The following is a 15,814-nucleotide window of genomic DNA, read 5'->3' as shown; positions in this document are numbered from 1 at the left end:
TTCTTTGAAGCCTATGAAAGTGCCAGAATCCTCCTCCTCTTCCTCCTCCCCTCTCTTCTCCTGTTCTGTGACATAGGAATGATGGTGTCTAAATAAAGTGGGCCTTGAGAGGAAAGGAAGTCCTCCTCTTCCTCCTGCTGCTCTGCCTCCAGTGACCTGTCCATAATGTCACGCAGAGTCTGCTCCAGAAGGAACACAACAGGGATTGTGTCACTGTTGCATACACTGTCACTGCTCACCATCCTCAAATGATGAGAATACAGTGCATGCATCCTTAATGATCAGCCATTGGTGTGGGAAAAAAAAGATGAGGCTGCCTGAGCCTGTCGTCATGCCGTATTTGCACAGGTACTCATTGACGGCCCTCTGCTGCATGTATAGCAGCTGCAGCATTGCCAAAGTCGAGTTCCACCTGGTGAGCATGTCACAAATCAGGCAGTTTACGGGCAGGTGAATTTCCCGCTGACAACCGAGCACTGGCTGTGTATGACCATCTGAAATGGCCACAGACTCTTCTGGTCAGCTTTAGCACATCTTGCAACCCTGGGTACATAATTAGGAAACGCTGCACCACCAAATTGAGGACAAGTGCCAGGCATGGCACATGTGTCAACTTTCCCTGTCTATGGGTGTACAGGATGTCTGAGACATTATCACACACCACCATTGCTGGCTCGAGCTGGCGTGGTGGGAACCACCTCTGGGCCTGTCCCTGCAGAGCTGCAAGAATCTCTGCTTTGGTGTGATTCCTGTCCCCTAAACACACCAGCTGAAGCACTGCATGGCACCTTTAAGCCTGACTCTGGGAATAGCTATTTGAACGCTTGGGGGTTCCTGGTGTTCATGAGACAATTCTACAGAGGATGGCATGGATGTGGTGGAGAAGGAGGAGGAGGAGGGGGTAGAGCTTACAGGTCTGGCATCATCACCACCAGCTGTATGGAGACGTGAAGGCACAACAAGCTGCAGTACTGAGCCCTGGCCTGCATCCTTTTGAGTTGCAAGCAGTGTTACCCAGTGTGCTGTGAACAAAATATATTGTCCCTGCCCATGCTTGCTGGACCTCATGTCAACAGTAATGTGAATTTTACAGATGACTGCCTTGCCCAATAATGCCATAACATTCCCTTCCACGTAATGGTAGAGAGATGGAACGTCCTTATGTGACAAGTAGTTGCGACTGGGAACCTGCCATTGTAGTACATCACATTGTGCAAATTCACAGAAGGGGGCAGAATCCACCAGGCTGAAAGGAGAGCCAACAGCTTTGACAAGCTTGCATTTAGATGCTGGGCATGTGGGTGGCAGGGACTGTATTTTTTTTCCGGTACAACAGATGAGGCAGAGAAATTTGCTGGCTACAGACTACAGCTGGTGGTGTTCAGCTGTGTTGGCAGATGTGCATGTGGGACCTGGGACACCATGTGCTATACCATCATTCCTGTCAGTGGAGGCTGCTGAGAGGTAATAACTCGATATAGAAGGGGCAGACTGAAGTGGGTAAGGAGGAGGGACAGATTTGTGCCCCTTTTGTTTGGCTCTTAGGTGCTCTTGCTAATGGTCAGAGTGGTTGGACGCTAAATGCCTTGTTAAGCATGTGGTACCCAAATGGTTGGTGTTTTTGCCATGTTTTATGTGCCTGAGACACAGTTTGCAGATAGCAAAATTATGATCTGCTGCAGATGTGTTGAAAAAAGCCCAGACAGCTGAGCTTGGGGAGTGGGCCGGGAGATAACAGCTGCAGAATGTGATGGAATAGGGTGGCTGCTCTCTACTCTTTCTTGATGTCAACCTCCTTGGGGATGCGCTGCCTCATCTTCAGTTTTTTCATCTGGCACCAAAGTCGCATCAGCAACCTCATCATCATCATCGTCATCATCTCTATCTCCTCCATCTTTATCATTACCACTGGAGACAACTTGGCAATATGCTTCGGCATGGGGAACATGAATGCCAATTTGTCTACCAGTGTTCCTCCCTCTCTCTAGGCTCATGTTCCTGTCACCCTCGACCTCAGAACCAACATCTGAATCCAGTAATGGCTGGGAAACATCAAGGTGCAAGTGGCTGATGCTGTGGTCAAGTAGCTCAGCTGACTCAATGGTTGATGTTGGGGCTATGGCAGGAATAGATGTGGACGAGAAGGCAGGTTTATCCACTCTGGAAACTGCAGGGGACTGCACACTTGTCTCTGCTTGTGTGACAGAGGATAAGGAGGATGAGGAAGGTATAGTAAGCCAGTCCACCACCTCCTCTGCATGATGTGGCTGGATAGCATAGGCAAACTCACTAAACAGAAGAAACAATGCCCTGCCTGAGGACTGACCACCACGTCCACCTTTGCCTGTGGACTCATTTGTTGCTGGCCCCCTATAGTGCCAAGGGAACATCTGCCTCTCCTTGTTGTCCTCCCAGACATTATTGGGAGGGAGGAGGCAGTTATAAGCAAATGTAAAAAACAAGTGGAAATCTGTAAGTAGATTCACAAAATCATTGTAAAGAGGTGTTTGGCGCACGTTAATTTGAGTACTCACACTGCACAGACACACTCCACAGATGTACTATAATATGCTGCCATATTTCCCCCCAACGTTCAGTGGCACACAGAGCTATATGGCATTAAACTGTCAGTAATGAACACAAACGTAAATGGCGTTAAACTGGCAGTAACACACACGGAAGTAAATGGTGTTAAACTGGCAGTAATGCACAAAACTATATGGTGTTAAACTGGCAGTAACGTACACAGAACTATATGGCGTTAAACTGGCAGTAGCACACACAGAAGTAAATGGTGTTAAACTGGCAGTAACGCAGACATAACTATATGGCATTAAACTGGTAGGAATACACATAAAACGATATGGCCTTAGACTGGCAGTAATGCACACAGAACTATATGGCGTTAAACTGTCAGTAAAACACAAAACTATATGGTGTTAAAATGGCAGTAACACACACAGAAGTAAATGGCATTAAACTGACAGTACCGCAATCAAATAGACAGTGTTCAGCTGTCACTACACTGACACTATCTGAACTGTCCCTACTCTAGCTATACACTAATGTAAAGATTACTGATATGGTCTCACTACACTACACTGAAACTATATGTACTGTTCCTACTCTACACTAATGTATGTATGAATGACATGGTCTCACTACATTACAGTGAAACTATTTAACTGCCCTTACTCTAGCTGCACACTATGCAAAGCTGAACTGAAAGCAGAAGTAATAAGGTGCAAAGGTACATTCAATAGACACAAAGGGCTCTAGAGCTTAGTAAATGAGGTAAAGCTTCACTTTGCAAAGAATACCCAATCACGTGTGTGGGAAATAAAAAAAAAAACTGCATTTTTGCTTGCACGTGATTGGATGATGGAAGTCAGCAGAGCTTCTGCTCATTTACTAAGCACTGGAGCCAGGGCTCTTACAGAGTGCAACTGCAAAGTGCATAATCTATTTGCCTTTAGTAAATCAACCCCAAATAATTAAATACTGGCTGTTAGGAGCGGAGGCAAGAGGATACAGGAGGCAAGAAAAGGACCAAAGCAGGATTTAATAAAAAGTATGACATGAAACACAAAGATGCCACGAAGCCAAATTGGATGCTGTAAGGCCTACATGGAAACTTTTGAAAAGCACAATTAAAAACTGAAAGACAAAGATGACATAATGCAAAAGGACAAGAAATTGGCATAAGCACAATAAGTGAAACATAAATCAGCTAAGAGGCAATTGTTTAGATGAATTGGAATCTTAAGAGTGAGCAAACACAACATACAAGGCCTAAAAAGAACAAGTGGAGTAAGAAGCTACAAATTCATATTGTACCAAAAACACACCAATGACTTATAATGATTTTCAGTAGCACAAGAAACGAAGAAAGCTCAAGGTACATGGCAGATGCAGAGAGAAAAAGCACAATAGTAAAGACAGAACTCCAACACACGGGCTTTGGTGCTCTACGAAGCTAGAAGTATAGCAAGTGGAAATCGTATTCTCCTTCTGCATATCCAAGCTATACACATATTATTATCAGCTTTGCTGCTAAGTTACCTTGACCCCACTAGATAATTGTACATTGTATCACACTGGCAAAAAAAAAAAAGTTTGTACAACTTTCCAGCCAGGTGATAATATACTGTATTTATGGATGTGACAATTGTGGTCATGACAGTTTCAAAAATAAAAATAAAAATTAACAATAGTGGTTTTCATACTGCACTCAACTAAAACCATCCAAACAAAACATGCATTAAACATAAACAATGTAAATAATTAAATAATGTGCAATGTCCATACACCGCCACTAGATGTCTCTAGCCAAGTAATAGTGATATCTTCTTTACAAGTCCATCAAATAAATGTGAAATCAGGAGTGCTTCCACCAGCCCCCAGGCAAACATTCTACTAACCAAACGTACATGACACCCATTACAGGTAGTCATAACCAGCATGTCAAGCAGAGAAATCTCCAGGTCACCGGCTCATGAAGTTGCACACCCACCAGGCAAAGGCATGGTATATCATATAATTCAAGAAGAAAAAGAAAGGCTCCTCATAGTGCAGTATGTAAAAATGTATCGTATCGCAGCTAAGAAAACAAGCAGGGATGGTGATCACGTTCCAACTGCATTCCAAGGAATGGCGAAAGTTACATGGTATGTACTGCCAACATGTTTCGTCAGCAACATCTGACATCATCAGGGGTCACGTGATTGAACACGTCACTTTCTCCTTTATATATACAGCCAGCAGAATAGCATATCCAATCCGGTTCAATCCTAATTAATGTCTCATAGAGGATCTTAAATACTATAATAATACCCAACACTTTATTGACAACTCATATGCCACTATATTAATTCATTAAACTAACCTCTAGAGGAGAAATATTTTTTTATTTATTTGTATACCACCTGATACAGGTGGTCGACACCCTCTAGTGGATCTTAGGTTGTATTGACAATATATATATATATATATAAAAACCCTATTGAAAATATATAGACATCCTATGTCTGCCATCTTATGGAATACAATAGTATTACACCAAAAATAATTAAAACAAATGTTAATTTTTTTAATAAAATTGTTCCCGTTTACAAAAAGGCTACAGAATCAAAAGAGATTGGAACACCATCACAATTCAATCATTTTAAGTGTAATTCAAATCAATATCTAGATTAATACCTGTTTGATTGAGAGTGTTTCATTTAAAGATCCATTTGGTTTGGTTTTTTATGTTTTTTTTGTCTCCAATGCGGTTCGACCCTATCTTTTCCACAAAAAGAGGCCAACTGGGATCCCTATTGTGATGAGTTCTAAAGCGATTGGACAAACAATGTTTTGGGAACCCCTTTTTTATGTTATTCAGATGTTCGTTAATTCTGGTCCCTAGTTTTCTGGTCGTGCATCCTACATTTTGAAGCCTGCATGGGCAAGAGATTAAGTTGTGATGTGTTCCAATCTCTTTTGATTCTGTAGCCTTTTTGAAAAAGGGAGCATCTTTCTAACATTTTTATAACATTTGTTTTAATTATTTTTTGGTGTAATACTATCTTATTCCATAAGATGGCAGACACAGGAAGTCTATTTATTTTCAATAGGGTTATATATATATATATATATATATATATATATATATATATATATATATATATATATATATATATATATAGTCAATACCACCTAAGATCCACTAGAGGGCATCTTTCACCTGATTTAGGGGGTATACAAATAAACTAAAAAAAAAATCTCCTCTAGAGGTTAGTATAATTAATTAATATAGTGGCATATGAGTTTTCAATACAGTTTTGGGTATTATTGTGGTAGTTTTAAGCTCGGTCTATGAGGCATTAGTTAGGATTGAAGCAGATTGGATATCCTATTCTGGCGGCTGTATATATAAAGGAGGAAATGACGGGTTCAATCACGTGACCCTGATTATGTCAGGCATTGCCGACGAAACACATTGGGTCGGGTAGTACATGCCATGTCACTTCCACCATTCCTTGGAACACAGGTGGAATGCGATCGGCACCCCTGCTTGTTTTTATGAGCCTGTTTGATCAACATTTTCGTAAGTGCATTTTGTAGCCTGTGATACAATAATTTTTTTTACATACCGCACTATGAGTAGCTTTTCTTTTTCTTCTTGAATTATACCATACCTTTGCCTGGTGGGTGTGCAACTTCATGAGCTGGTGACCTGGAGATTTCTCTGCTTGACATGCTGGTTATGACTACCTGTAATGAGTGTCATGTACGTTTGCTTAGTAGGATGTTTGCCTGGGGGCTGGTGGAAGAAAGCACTCCAGATTTCACACTTATTTGATGGACTTGTAAAGAAGATATCACTATCATCACTTGACTGGAGACATCTGGTGGCGGTGTATGGACGTTGCACATTATTTAATTATTCACACTGTTTATGTTCAATGTATAATATGTGTAAAATTTTGCCCAAAAGTGAAATGGCTTAAATAATGAAATGCCTAGGGAAGTGAAAGCTATCAATGAATAAAAAATAAATAAAAAATGAACAAGTAAGAATGAAAAAAAAATATTTATTTATTTTTTTATTTATTTTTTTAATATTCACATACTTTTTTTTTTTACTCCATTTTTTTTTTTTTTTAACCTAAGTAACTCTTTTCTTTCTTTACACTTATTAATTTATTTCTTGATTTATTTTTTGCTTCATTTTTTCATTCTTACTTTACTTTTTTTTATTCTTTGATAGATTTCACTTCCCTAGGCATTTTATTATTTAAGCCATTTCACTTTTGCACAAAATTTAACATATTATTTATTTTTTAGTGTTATTGTGAACACTTTCATTTTGCAGCACTTGTGAACACATTCACATTTATATACACGTATTTAGTTCCTTTTTACTTACTCTTAGTAGTGCGAAGGCCTTTAACACAGCTATGTTCAATGTATGTTTTGTTTTGATGGTTTTAGTTGAGCGCGGTATGAAAACCACTTTTGTTAAATTTTCTTTTTATCACTTAGGCCATTGGAGCCTTAGTATGAGCTGCTCTATATTTATCTAAGCATTACACTGTGCTATTATTTTTCATTGTTGAGTTGATCCAGGGTGCGCAGGTGAAGGGGTTTCTTATATCCCCTTTTTTTCTAAGTTTCGAAGATAACTACTTTCAATGTAATCTGCTCTGACGGTGTTTGTTCTCTCGTGGTCTGCATTTGTCTACACATTTTTCACTATTGCTATAGAGCAGCTATTCGATTCAGTAGCAATTTTTAGTTACAGATCAGGATGCCAATGGCTGAAGAGATTTTAATAACACTCTCTAGCTTCTGATCAGGTAGTTGTAAAACCAAAAATGACATTCACCTTGTTAAAAAAAAACAAAAAACTGTATCATAAAAAAATATAATTTTTAAATAAAATACTTGTGTTCATATTTATATCATTTTTTATAGCATTTCAGTGCAGCTGATCTCCTGTAGTCTCTTCAGCCACTTTTAATCTTATATGTACCCTAGCGATGGCTCAGTATGATATTGGTGATATTGGTGACTATTGGTGACCAGCAATGGACCATGCCTAAGCACAGGGCTGTCTTTAAGGCAGGGCAAAAGGGGCAGCTGCCCTGGGCCCTGTCATTGTTGTGGGGCCCAAAGCAGCTGCCTCATACTTGCCAACTATCCCAGTTTAAATCCCCTCGTCCCTTGAAGTTTTAGTCCTATTCTGTGTCCTGATATCTCAGTGTGAAGTGATGGTACTAATGCTGCCCAGTTCTGCCTTATTGTTGTGTACAGATGAGTCACCTGCAGACCCTGTGTTTATATGTAAATACTGGCATTCATATGTAAATATTGGCAGCATTACTAAGTAAATAGATGTGGCTGGCAGCATTGATATGTAAATAAATGTGGGATTCATATATGTATCATGCCCCCCTGCAGTGAGGAGATGATGTACTGTAACCTCTAGAAACCAATCAGTGAGCAGTATTACTTAACAGTAATCTCTAGCAACCAATAACAAGCAGAAATCATTTGCTGTAACCTCTAACAACTAATCAGTGAGCCGTAATGTGTGCTGTAACCTCTAGCAACCAGTCATTAAGCAGTAATGATATGCTGTAACCACTGGCAACCAATCGCAATTGCTGCCTGATACAGTAAACTGATTTTAAGTCTATCTGCTATTTATTGTATGTCTCAGCCCCTGTACACACGGTCGGAGATTTTGCCAACCAAATCCGTCGGATTTTGCACGTCGGATTTAGTCCGACGGATTGTGTCCGAAACTGTTGCATACACACGGTCGGGCCAAGTTGGCAAAAAATCAGATCTTTCAGAACGTGATGACGTAATTTCATTACAATGGGACTACATTCAGGCTAGTAGCCAATAGCTTTGATGTAGGAATTTGATCTGAGCATGCGTGGCATTTGGTCCGATGAAAATGCTCTACACATGATCAGATTACGTCCGTCCGGCCCAGTTGGTCGGGAAATATTTCCAACATGTTGGAAAATTGAGTCGGACGGAGATTCGGACAGAATCAGTCCGATGCATACCACACACAGTCGGATTATCTGACGACACGGTCCGATAGGACACATTCTGACTGATTCTCCGACCGTGTGTACAAGGGCTCAGAGCACGTGGAGAGCAAAATTGCATGGGGGGGGCCCCCAAGAAAATTTTTGCCCGGGGTCCAATCTATATTAAAGACGGCCCTGCCTAAGCAATGTGTGTTGAAAAGGCCATTTGTAAATGTTGGAAATCAATGTGACTGATAAGGCAGGAGCACAACTGGGAAACAGCTTTGTTATCCTATAACAAGGGTCTCCAAACTTTCTAAACAAAGGTCCAGTTTACTATCCTTTCAGGTTTTAGAGGGGCCAAACTGTAGCCAGTGGGAGTAGAAAATGCCCTGGCGTCGATAACTATGCCCCATCATTGGTGGAAGAGGAAGGAATAGTGCCCTATCGTTCTTGTTAGTGGGAGGAATAGTGCCCCACTGTTGGTGTCAGCAGTAGCAATTCCTTTGCACAAAGAATAAAATGAAAAACACTAACAATACCATACAAAGCCATTTATAGCTCTTCCCCGAGCTACATCACCAATTTTGTATCCAAATATCACCCGAACCACCTTCTCCGCTCCTCCCAAGACCTCCTGCTCTCTAGCTCCCTTGTCACCTCCTCCCATGCTCATCTCCAGCACTTCTCCAGAGCCTCTCCCATCCTCTGAAATTCACTACCTCGACCTATCTGGCTATCTCCTACTCTGTCCACTTTTAGGCGATCCCTGAAGAGATGCTTACCTTGCCTTCAGCTAATAACCCAATCTTCTATTGCTCCCATCAGTTCATTCCTCACAGTTATTACCTTTTCTTCCACCAGCCCCTCCCTATTAGATTGTAAGATCGCAGGAGCCGGGCCCACCTAACCCTCTTGTATTAAATTGTATTGTCGCTGTATTGTCTCCCTTTATATTGTAAAGCACTGTGCAAACTGTTGCCGTTATATAAATCTTGTGCAATAATAATAATAATAATAATAATAATAATAATAATAATAATAATGATAATAATAATTAAGCCCCATTGTTAATGTCAGCGGAAGAAATAATACCCCAAGGACTGGATAAAGGCACGCAAAGGGCTACACACCTTGCCTTAGATCACATTAGGTAAATTCATTGATATGTTAACATGTTAATTGATTAAGTTCCAATTGCGTAATGTTGGTTTAGGTTTGCAAGTAATAGGTTAATTATGTTTCCAAATTGATTTACATGGATTGATAGGTTGAACTTCTATTTAATTTGGCTATTGATTGGTTGGTTAGGTTACTCTCTCTCTTTTTTTTTTTTTGTCTTGTCTTGTTCATTTATTTATTATTTTTTTTTGTTTTCCAATTAAAGTGGATCTAAACCCAATCACTAACATTTCACATAAGCTTTAACATGCTACTGTAATTTTAAAAGTAATTTGCAATATTTTAAATGGGGAACTTTAATTAAAATCATACCTGGTGATTCTGCCACGAAGGTCTTTGTTTTGGTACTTCCTGTTATAGGCTGACAACTGTCTAGCAACTGTTCCCCAACATTATCACCTTGTTACATGATCCGCCAATGGAGACTCTAAACATCTATACTGAAACAATTGCACAGACATGTACCGTTGTTGCCACAATTAGGGAACCTGTCCTGAGCAATAACAAATAGCAGCTACATTCACGTAGACATGAAGTGGCTGCAAAGAGGCCGTAGAAGATTGCCAGTGTTGAATATAACAAAGGATAAACAAAGATGGGAACAGTACTGTATTTTATTAAAAAAAAAAAATGGCAGTTGATAATGACAAAGTGATTTTGCAAGAAAAATGTCATTAAGAATTATTTGCGATTAACGTCTTTAAAAAAAAAAGGGAAAAAAAAGAATAATGGCAGTATTACCACATGCTACAGTGTAGCACAGTGGTGTAGTGGTTAGCACTCTCACCTAGCAGTAAGAAGGGTTGTTGGTTCAAATCCCAACCACGACGCTACCTGCCTGGAGTTTGCATGTTCTCCCTGTGTATGCGTGGGTTTCCTCCAGGTACTCCGGTTTCCTCCCACAATCCAAAGACATGCAGGTAGGTTAATTGGCTTCTGTCCAAAATTGGCCCTAGTATATGAATGGGGACCTTGGATTGTGGCTCCTTGAGGGCAGGCACTGATGTGAGTGTGCAATGTACAGGTACAGGGATAGGGAGAATTGTGGACACTCACTCAGGTTGAACTGGATGGACTGGTGTCTTTATTAAACCTTACTAACTATGAAACTATATGTTTATGTCATTGCATTGATTTTCCTGCAGACTAGGCCAAACAGCTAAAATGTACACTCACAAAACGTTTTATGTGTGCACCAGGATTGCAAAGGTGTTAACTGCTATTATACTGTACATACAACCAATTTACTAAAGGATCAATTTTTTTGCGTATTAAGACATGCATATAAAATAACTGGGTGGCCCTTAATAAAGCAACCACATGATAACATGCTGCATTAACACAATGCAAAGTCTGATAAAGGATGGAGCCATGCAAATCATTCCTTTATGTCTCATGAGCCAGATGCACATCTAGACCCACTGATATATCGTTCAAATGTAACCTTATAGTAAAGAGCCATTTATTCCAAACTGCATACAGCTGTTTCAGGCTTGTTGGCCATCATCAGTGCAGTGTATGGATATCATGACGTCTAGGGGGTAGGTCTTAGAACCCAACAAAAAAATTTAACTATACAGGTCATGGTAGGACGGGACTAAAGGAATCAAAAAGCCCTCTTAATAAATCAGTGTACAGCACAATGAAGACTTCTTATGCCGCGTACACACGACCGGTTTTTCCATCAGAATAAACTCTGACGGTTTTTACGATGGAGTTCCCGCTGAAACGGACATGCCTACACACGATCACACCAAACAACGGGACTAGAAAAAGGAAGTTCAATAGCCAGTAGCCAATAGCTGCCCTTGTATCCTTTTTGGTCCGTCGGAATAGCATACAGACGAACGGCTTTCCCAATAGAAATTGATAGAAATTGATTCTGTCGGAAAGATTTAAAACATGTTCTATTTCTAGGTCCGTCACAATTTTTGAAAAAAAAAAAAGTCAGATGAAGCCCACACACGATCGAAAAATATCAGATGAAATGATTCCGTCGGACCCTCTCTGCCGGAAAGTCCGGTCAAATGTACACGGCATAAGAAGAGAAGGTATTCACATGTATATATTCCAAAAATAGGACGATTTTTCCTCATTTCGGCACAGGGGGTGGAGCCATGCAAATTATTCCTTTATGCCCCAGCAGCCAGATTCTGGTGTATAGTGCAAATTTAGATTAATATTAAAGAGCCATTTATTCCAAACTGCATACAGCTGTCTTAGGTTGTTTGGCCATCGTCAGTGGAGTGTATGGAAACCTGTATTTTTTATGAAGACATGTACCAATGCGAAAAAAAAGAAAAAAAATACTATTCTATGGGAAACCGAATTATTAACATGGCTTAAAGGTCAATGTTAAAAATATATAATTAATTTAAATAACATGCTTGGGGGATGCCTTATTCCTATATGCGAAGTAGGACACCTGTAGGGAGTACTTCATAAAAAGTGTCTTTTAAACAAAAAAAACCCTTATCATTGCAGCATTTGTTGTTGGAACGCCAGGCGGACGGTCAGCTCATATTCCATTCCTGTTCCTTTTAAGGGCCGAGTGCTACCTTGCCCCAGTGTTCCTTCTGGCCCATCCAGTGGTTTTGGGCTGCTAAGGGCTGTACCACCCACTTATAATTAATCACATTCATAAGCCCCTCTCCTGCGATTATTTACTATTTTTGGGATCCTTGGAGACCTGGAGATCTCCTGCAATGTCTGACTTGTTCTACTGCTTTTAACTTTAACAACATGGATTAATTATGTACTCTTTCATTTTGAACTAAATGTGGTTTTGCTATATTTACACCCCTGAAGAAGGAGATGCTCTGAAACGCGTAGGGTGACAAGCTTTATAGTGTATTGAACTCTGTATTATTAATACCCATGTTGTTTCAATAATTCTTCTATACAATGTTTTTATGACAGATTAATTAATAATAATAATACATCTCTGTTACTTATTTACTTTTTACTTTCTGTATGTGCCTTCAAAGTCCACTACTAGGGGTTTTCTTTGGTTTTCATTGCTAAATAAGAGTTAATTCCCTGCCGGATTCTTCTTGTAAACAAAGTAGCCAAGGGATCCCATTTGACTACATATAAACATGACCATGTGTGATCAATGGCATAATCCAGCATCTGTAGCCAGTTTATTAACATTCAGCAACCAGATGGAGAACTATTATTTGTGGCGGGAGTATGATGGGAGAAGGCCACTGTGGCACTGAACTTCAGGTCTGCAGGTCATTGGGGCATCATTATTCGTGACTGACAATGAGTCTACAATGATGGACAATTCAATAGAGGTTGGATTTACATTAGTGAACATTTTTTTTTTGTCAATGTTTTTAATAGAGGTCTTTTTTTCACGGTTTCTGTGTGTTTATTTACTAATTTCATTATTTTTTATGAATAAGTAACAAGGGGTAAATTGTACACCTTATTCATTAATGTTGGTTGGAGGGGTTGATATCTGGGGACCTTCCAAATTCTAATAACCCCCCATTCCCCACTGACCTATAGCCATGGGACCAGAGATGTGAGGCCCTTTTCCCCATTTCCAGAGGGCCCCTGGCACAGTACCCTTCCAATGCTGAAGACATGCGACTGCTTTTTCCTTGCCAGCCAAATTGCATGCCTGGATAAGAGTGTGGTATGGATATGGGCAGCTCCATGGCTTTCTTTGTGTTTTTTTTTTGTTTTTGTTTTTTGATATTTGATTGCCTCTGAGGCTTTTATTTTTTAGTTTCAATTGTTTTTTTATTAAAGTTTTTCAGAGAAATTACAGAGTCATTGATAAATAATTTTACATAGTGGAATAATAAATCCATAGTAATGCAATGTATAAGAGAACAAATTTCAAATAGATATATTTAGAAACAACTGAGGTTAGTGGGCACAGGTACATCAATCAAATATAAGAGGGAAAGCCGCCCCTCTCCGGACACTCCAAATGGGTACAAGCTGTGTCATGGAAAAGGGAGCGGCACATCCAACTCACAGATCAAATGCTATTTAAACTAGCAGGGATGTTACCTTCTAAAGTCTGCTACTCACCTAACCAGGTAATATTTTAGTAAAGGTGATATTAAGGAATACGAAATAAAGAGATAGAGAAAGAAAAAATGGTATAGAAAGAAGATGTATAGAAGGAGGAATGAGATGTCCTTCCGGAAAGGACATCTACCAATTCCTATGAAGATGTTAAGGGTATGTGCATGTAATCTGCCCAAGGTTCCCAAATGGCCTCAAATTTTTTATTTATTTATTTATTTTATCTTGTAGGATACTAATCATTTTTTCCTGAACCATGATCCAAGATTTTTTTTGTTTGGCATGGTCACTGGAAACCGTGGACTGCTTCCATGCTTTTGCTATCGTAATTTTAGCTCCTATAAGGATAAAATGAACAAGGCTCCTTTTACTTTTAGAGGCTTTTTCCATTATTTTTGCTTTTTTTATGTGGGGAATCTCTGTCAAAATCTTTACCTGTCTCTTATCAGGGATATCCAATTTTTTGTTTTTGTTTGGCCTAGAATCCCCCTAAAAATTTATACCAGACCCACAAAATGATGTGGGGTTGTTGTTTTCCTTAAGGCCATGTGACCTAGTATTGTTCAGGAATGGGTGTGCCTACATGACCGCTGCCCTTCCTTCTTGGTTACCCAGGCTGTATGTCTGCATAAAGATCTGGTATGGATTTTGACCCCACACCATTTTTCTTTTGTTTGGTATACTTTTCAAAATCTATAACAGAATAGTCTGATATAAGTTTTGAAAGTGACTACATGCAAAAACAAAAAAAAAAAGAAATAATGGCATGGGTCCCTCAAAATCCATAGCAGACTCTTATCTAGTCTTAAAGCGGAATTCTTAAAGCGGAAAAAAATTAAATAAAGTCAATAGCTACAAATACTGCAGCTGCTGACTTTGAAAATAAGGACACTTACCTGTCCAGGGCGCTTACAATGTCCTCACCCAAAGTCGACCCAACCCTCGGCTCCAGGTTCAAGCACCGGCATCTTCAGTAACGCAATCAGAAAGTGAAGCCTTGCAGCTTCACAGCCTGGTTCCCTACTGCACATGTGCGAGTTACGCTGTGCATTCTGAATGGTCCTTGCTGTCTTCTGGGACCTGTGTGTCTCCAAGAAGACAGCAGGGGGGCCGAGGAGGGGCCAGACATGGCGTAGTTCGCCACAGATTCTGTGGCGCTCTTTTGCTGGAAGTGGGAGCAAATACCTGTATTAGACAGGTACCCGCTCCTCCATGAAAGGTGTCAAATGTGACACCGGAGGGGAGAAGGAACCAGTTCGGTAGAAGTTCCATTTCTGAGTGGAACTCCAGTTTAACCTGGCTTGTAAAAAAGGGATGGGCAATTATTCTGTACCATAAAAGGTCACATATTGTTTACAATTCAAGCCAGTGGGGGGGGGGTAAAAGCTGTAATTTTCTTGTGTTAGTAATTCCATTATGAAATAAATGCCTCCTGGCTGCAATCAGAGCTTTGGGTGTGTGAACTGTCCAAATCTAGCCATTTAGATCACTTGTTTAGTGAACTAGAAACAGTTTGGATTTGGATGGCTCATGCTTGACCCAAACCAAAATGGTGAGATGGGATAAAAGAAATCAAAAAGCCCTGAATCAGTTCACAGAACAGAAGCCATTCACATGTCCTGAAAGTAGGAGGAACATTGCTTATTTCAGGAATATGCAGAGCCATGCAATTCATTCCTTTATACACCAACCGGTCAAATCCACAGAACCACTGGTGTATAGTGCAAATGTAGCCTAATAGTAGAAAACCATTTATTCAATTATAGTTATTAAAAATGGTATGCAGTAAACATCCTAAAAGTGCTATTTAAAAAAATATGTTTGTCCATTTGTCTGCTCACAGTAAAAAACAATATATATAGGGTATTTATTAAAACAATCTACCAAATAAAAGATTGACATATAATGAAAAAAAACATAGTTAATTATTTTGGTTCACAAGTAGGTTAGAGAGATTTTCAACTGTACCAACACAAACCAAAACTGTGAGATTTAATTACGTCACCAGAATTTCGATCTCCGGTGGACATTAAGCAGGTAATGACATCAGGTCA

At 39.8% G+C, this 15,814-nt stretch overlaps 1 protein-coding gene across 1 annotated transcript in view; it reads right to left on the bottom strand.

Moving 5' to 3' along the window:
* Nucleotides 1-15,814, bottom strand: part of DRD2 (dopamine receptor D2) — a 640,087-nt gene that overhangs the window by 65,087 nt on the left and 559,186 nt on the right. The gene's annotated exons all lie outside the window — the stretch shown is intronic.

The sequence above is a fragment of the Lithobates pipiens genome, unplaced genomic scaffold (genome assembly GCF_037356315.1).
Source record: "Lithobates pipiens isolate NorthernLeopardFrog02 unplaced genomic scaffold, aLitPip1_a1.2 Scaffold_27, whole genome shotgun sequence".
NCBI classification, from domain to species: Eukaryota; Metazoa; Chordata; class Amphibia; order Anura; family Ranidae; genus Lithobates; species Lithobates pipiens.
Note: the sequence above shows the minus strand (reverse complement) of the source record. Positions and strands in the feature narration are given on the sequence as shown.